The sequence below is a fragment of the Octopus sinensis genome, linkage group LG4 (genome assembly GCF_006345805.1).
Source record: "Octopus sinensis linkage group LG4, ASM634580v1, whole genome shotgun sequence".
Classification (NCBI taxonomy): domain Eukaryota; kingdom Metazoa; phylum Mollusca; class Cephalopoda; order Octopoda; family Octopodidae; genus Octopus; species Octopus sinensis.
In genome coordinates, this window is record NC_043000.1 from 97,219,940 (window position 1) to 97,225,508 (window position 5,569).

At 35.4% G+C, this 5,569-nt stretch overlaps 1 long non-coding RNA gene across 1 annotated transcript in view; it reads right to left on the bottom strand.

Annotated features, from left to right (window-relative positions):
• LOC118763264 overlaps positions 1-144 on the bottom strand; it is a 15,772-nt gene extending 15,628 nt beyond the window's left edge. Inside the window, exon 1 of the long non-coding RNA XR_004999015.1 lies at positions 133-144. This is a non-coding gene — a long non-coding RNA (uncharacterized LOC118763264). The remainder of the gene's footprint in view (positions 1-132) is intronic.
• Positions 145-5,569: the final 5,425 nt, after the last annotated feature.

Consider the following 5,569-nt stretch of genomic DNA (forward strand, 5'->3'; position numbering starts at 1 on the left):
TTTCTGTGTTAGAATTTAATGCATCTAAGTCTTCCGTTGTATTTGTATGACTGTCTTTCCCTCGTCTCCCCCACCACTCTCTCCTTCTCTAACAAAGAATGCTTCCATGAAAACGAGATTAACGATCCCTACTTTTTCTAATCTCTTATCATGTATATAATAATTTCCTTTGCTCTTCCGTTTTAATGTCTGCTTATTTAACATGTTTCATTATAAATGGATGACTAATGCCTACAATGAATCATTTAATTTTTTCCTTTTCCTTTTAGGCTTTGTATGGTGGCTATAGCGAGAAATGTTCTAGAGTGGAGATATGAAAGGCATAAGAACAGCGACTTTTATTCTTTCATAGAGTCATCCCCAGTTGATTTTTTTCAAGTTTCACTTCAGTAAAGAAGGTAAGGATGGAAGTGGCGAAGTTATCCTTGAACGAATTTATTGAATTGTGGATCAAAGTAGGTAAAAGAACATGTGTGGGTGGGACAGCCCTGAATATACGTCTGTAGGGAGGGAATTTGCTTTTCATTTTCACGATGATCTTGGATCTGCAGGATTCCTCGACAGACCCTATATTGAACCCATGATGTGCCAGGAAGACTGTGCCACCATCGATATTCATTGTGTCGTCTGCCATACGTACTTGTAGTTCAAGTTCATCTTTCTTCATTCTATTTTCAGTAAAAACAAAAACTCCACAGTTTGTGTCTTTATAATAGATCACTTCATTCCTTGGCCAGGGTCAAAATTTTAAAAAATCTTCACCATCAGCATCGCCGTCATCAACATCATTATCATCATCACATCATCAAGATCATCGTTTTATTTAATTGTAGAAATGACATTCTTGACATTTTTGTGTTGAAATATTTTGAGATTTTTTTTTTACTACTTCCTTCTCTTAAATGATTTTTATCTGAAGAAATTTCTATTACGTGACATTCTTTTTTCTTTATGTCAATTGTAATGATACGTGGGCTGCGGCGCCCAATTGTTCTGTATCTTCATCATCGTCGCCGCCGTCATCGTCGTCATTATTATTATTATTATTATTATTATTATTATTATTAGTAGTAGTAGTAGTAGTAGTAGTAGAGTAGTAGTAGTAGTAGTAGTGTAGTAGTAGTAGTCGTAGTAGTAGTAGTAGTAGTATACAAAAGTCATTGCATGCTAATTTAATATTTAATGCGATGTTATTATGAGGTTTGGTAACAACAAGTTTTCTGATATCTCAGGAATCTTTCTTGGGATTCGTATAGAATACAGCTTAGGACGTTTTGCAATGTTCATCAATTACCATAAGAACAATCTCCAACTTTTGTTCCAGAATCTCTTCATCTCTCTGTCTAGATCTTGGTATTTCTCAATTTTTAGATTTCTTTGATATCCACTCTACTAGCATATGAGATTGCAAAGTCAATGATCTCATATTCTTTGTTCTTTCTAAGTGGTTATAATTAGCGAATTCGTTTCTCGTTTCAAGTTTCCATCTTTTAGTCGCCACCATTGCTCTTCACTTTCAACATTCTCGGTCTGCTGCATAGTTTAGCCATGTAGTGCTTTCTCTCGCTGGCTATTTATCCTATCATTCTTTCTTTTCTTAAAATTTTTCAGTTTCTGTGACTTCTTCCATATTTCAAGCCCATATTTCAAGCCTTATCCCATCATGCGTAACATAGTTTTCCAAACCCAAAATGACAAATTTGCTGGTGCCCTCTACATGTAATAAATCCCCGACTCCGTCCTCTTTTGGTAAACAGAACCTAGCGATACTATTTGTAGAGTTAGTTTTGTTTCAAGCTTAGTTTTCATTTAGTTTTACTTGAAATACCTTCTTAACCTTTCTCTTGTACTCATTGAAGACTTCCTTTCTCCCTTTCATTTGCCTCACCATCCTGCAGCTTTCCTAAATACTTGAATCCTTTCATGATCTAATGATATCATTTTGCGACAACTTTATCGCATCACATTTACAAATTGGACCTCATTTCATTATAAATATTGCTCATTTGTGATTGCATGGTTCCCTTTGACACATGCATGAACAAAAGGAAAAACACGCACAAAAATAAAGGAGAGAGCTAGTCTCCCTAGAATATGCGGCTCCTGAGTTTCCACACTTCCTGTTTCCTTTTTAGTATTATATTTCTACTTCCTAAGATCTCACTGCTTTTCTAAAAATTATTTATTTTCGCCTAAAATCCTAGATGACTACAATGGATCATTAAGCCAATAGTGCGATACATTATCTTATGCTTCTTTGTAGTCTATCCAAACAACAACTGCATCCTTTCTTATCCGCACTTCATTTAGAATCATCCTCTCAGTATACAACAGCTAAGCAGTTCTTCTTGACTTCTTTCTGCATCCCTTTCGTTTCTCTGGTAATAGTTTCTCCTGCCACGAAGCTAACAATTTCCAGAGTAACGATACGCATGTAATACGCCTAAAATTGTTCTATACCCTTGTGTATTGACAGAATTTTTGTCATCCATGCCGGTTTTCCATTGTTTTATACAGTTAGTTAGAAACGTTTGTTTATAACTCTACGTGTTTAAATATGTGAACACCATCAAGTTCAGAATCTTTCTAGTTTGACTTATTTTTAAGCATGATTTTACAACTTCTTTTCTAATATCTACATCCTCTTTGTTTGATCTGTTTCCCATTTCAATTTCAGACTCCCATAACCAATCTGTATTGAACCTTTTGGATCCTAATGTCGCGCTAAATAGTCTTTACTACTTCAGTAATTGGTATAGCTTTCACCTGACATTCATTCTTATCGTTCACCTGGTAGTAAAATATCATTCCAGTATTTCTAAAAAGTCTCTTCTACTATTACCTAGTACTTTTAACCATCTTTGCCTTAATGTTTTCTTGTGTTTTCTCTTTGGCTACCTGTAATTCTCTGTTCCTAATGTATTTACTATTATACTTTGGTTGAAGTTTGCCCTTATCTCTTTACTTTACCATCTTCTTTTCACCTATTGTATTTATCCTTTTAATATCGTTATTGAGCTACAAAACTTGATTCTCAAGTCTCCTTTTCCACCATGAGCCTTTGCCACTTTTTTTCCGCTTGTCTTTTAACCCTAAGAATTTCTGCATGAACAGAGGCCTTATAATATATGATGCTTTTTACATCTGTTATATTCTCAATTTTGTTGCTTGCCAACTCTAAACTGCTTTTCGTACTTTTTCACTTGCGATTCTATCATTACTCTCTCTATCATTACTTCTTGTGTCATTTAAGTATTAAAGTAATCTCCATTCCTCTTCTACAATATCCTTTCCTGTCATGAAATAAGACTTATTTTCGCTGTCACTATTACTTTCTTCCTTCTGATGATATATTAATCTTTCTGCTATTTCTTATTCAATTTCCTCCGTTATATAGCTATTATTCTTCATCTTTCGCTGTTTCGACGATGTCTTTCCAATTTCAAATGGGAAAGCCATTGTTTTTCATGACGTTGTTTTTTTTCTAGAAATCATTGTTCTGTGGTAGGGAACATTTTTCTCTCTATTGTTCTCTCTTTTACCTCTCTTTTCTCTCCCTTTCCCTCTCTCTCTCTCTCTCTCTCTCTCTTTCTCTCTGCCTCTCTCTCTCTCTCACCCATATTTTATGCATTCATTTTTTTTTATATTATTCTTTGTTAAGCACGCTCCTGTATGCAATTCTGTTACCACTTTTAGACCACGTTCTTCTAATCCTCGCAGAAGTAGTTGAATATAATAATAATATTATTATCATCATTACATAAGGCAGTGAGCTAGCAGGATTGTTAGCACGCCGGGCAAAATGCTTAGCGACATTTCGTCTGTCTTTATATTGTGAGTTCGAATTCCGCCGGGGTCGACTTTGACGCTTATCCTTTCGGGGTTGATAAAATATATACCAGTCAAGCACTGGGGTCGATGTAATCGAGTCCGCTCCCCTAAAATTTCAAGCCTTGTGCCTTTAGTAGAAAAGATTATTATTTTTATAAAGGCGGAGAGCTGACAGAATCGTTAACACACCAGGCAAAATGTTTGGTGGCGTTTCATCCGTTTCTATGCTTTTAGTTCAAATTCCACCGAAGTCAACTTTGCTTTTGATACTTCCAATAAAATAAGCACCAGTTCATCTCACGAATGAACATTTTTTTGGAACGAATAGTGACTGGTGACGAGAAATGAGTGGGCAAAGAAGACAGTGGGTAGGGAAAGAAGAAACACCGGCATCCCTGGCTAAAGAAGTTCTTCACTCACGGAAGGTATTGTTATCTGTTTGGTGGCATATGAAACGTTTAGTCCACTTTGAACTTTTAAGCACAAACCAAATGATAACAAATGAGATCTACTGCGAGCAGCTTGAGCGGCTTAAATCAGCACTAGAAGAAAAACGACCATCTTTGTTTTCAAGATGAAAGGTGTTCTTCCATCAGGATAATTAATGCTCGGCCACATATAGCGAGGATGACATTCCAAACGCTGAAGCAGTTTGAAAGGGAAACGATGCCTTACACACTATATTCGCCGGACATTGCCCCATCTGATTATCATTTATTCAGCAGTCTTCAATATCATTTGGACGGAAAAAATGTGAATTCTGTAGACGAGGTCAGAACAGTCCTGGGGAAGTATTTTCATCATAGACAAATTAATTTTGAAAGAGGGGCCTTGCAAATCTTCCAGGTATATGGAAGAACATTGCAGAAAATGAAGGAGAGTATATTTTAGATTAAAAAGAGCTTTGTTTATCTTAATTTTAAAAAATAAAAGAGGTAAAAAAAAAACGCATTATTTATGGAGAACCCAATTTATATATAATCAAAATGATAAACATGACAAATAGATACCTTAACTCATCTTTAATGATCAGTTATAATTGTTCTTGTACCAACTCTGCTTGCAACGCCTATTTGCACAAACTTCAAAGTGAAAATGTACGTAATAGGTTGGGTCCTTCCGTTGTGCGTCTTCCAGACATTGTTTATCTTTTTTTGCTTATACCGAGAGGAAAGAAAAAGTAAATAAAAGCATGCTCAGGGGATGAATAATTAGTACAGATATCATGTGCGGAGGAGTCTAAGGACATGGCGAAATTAGGAAGCAAGCTATAGCTAATCAGTTTATCTGGACTAAGGATTCTCTGAATATATATATATATATCAACTTAGAGAAGAGAGAGAGAGAGAGAGAGAGAGAGAGAGAGAGAGAGGGAGTGAGTGAGTGACTTTATTCATATGTGCACATATGTGTGTACATGCGTCTGTGTTCTACTCTTTTTTTTTATACATTTGCTGCGCTGATGGCACCCGTTGATACTGAAACGTGTGTCTAAAGCTGCTATTTTCTCCATTTCTTTCCCTCAATACCATGTCAACTTTGGAGAGATTTTGATTTTCACACAGGAACTTAGTTTGATTTGAAAATCCCACTAGAATGGGAGAAAGCGCTAATACATGATCTAAGTTGATGTATAAAAAATGTAATATACAAATAAATATCTGTAAATATAACCATCCGATTTTCTGAGACCTCATTTCTTCTAATATATATATATATATATATATATAATATATAT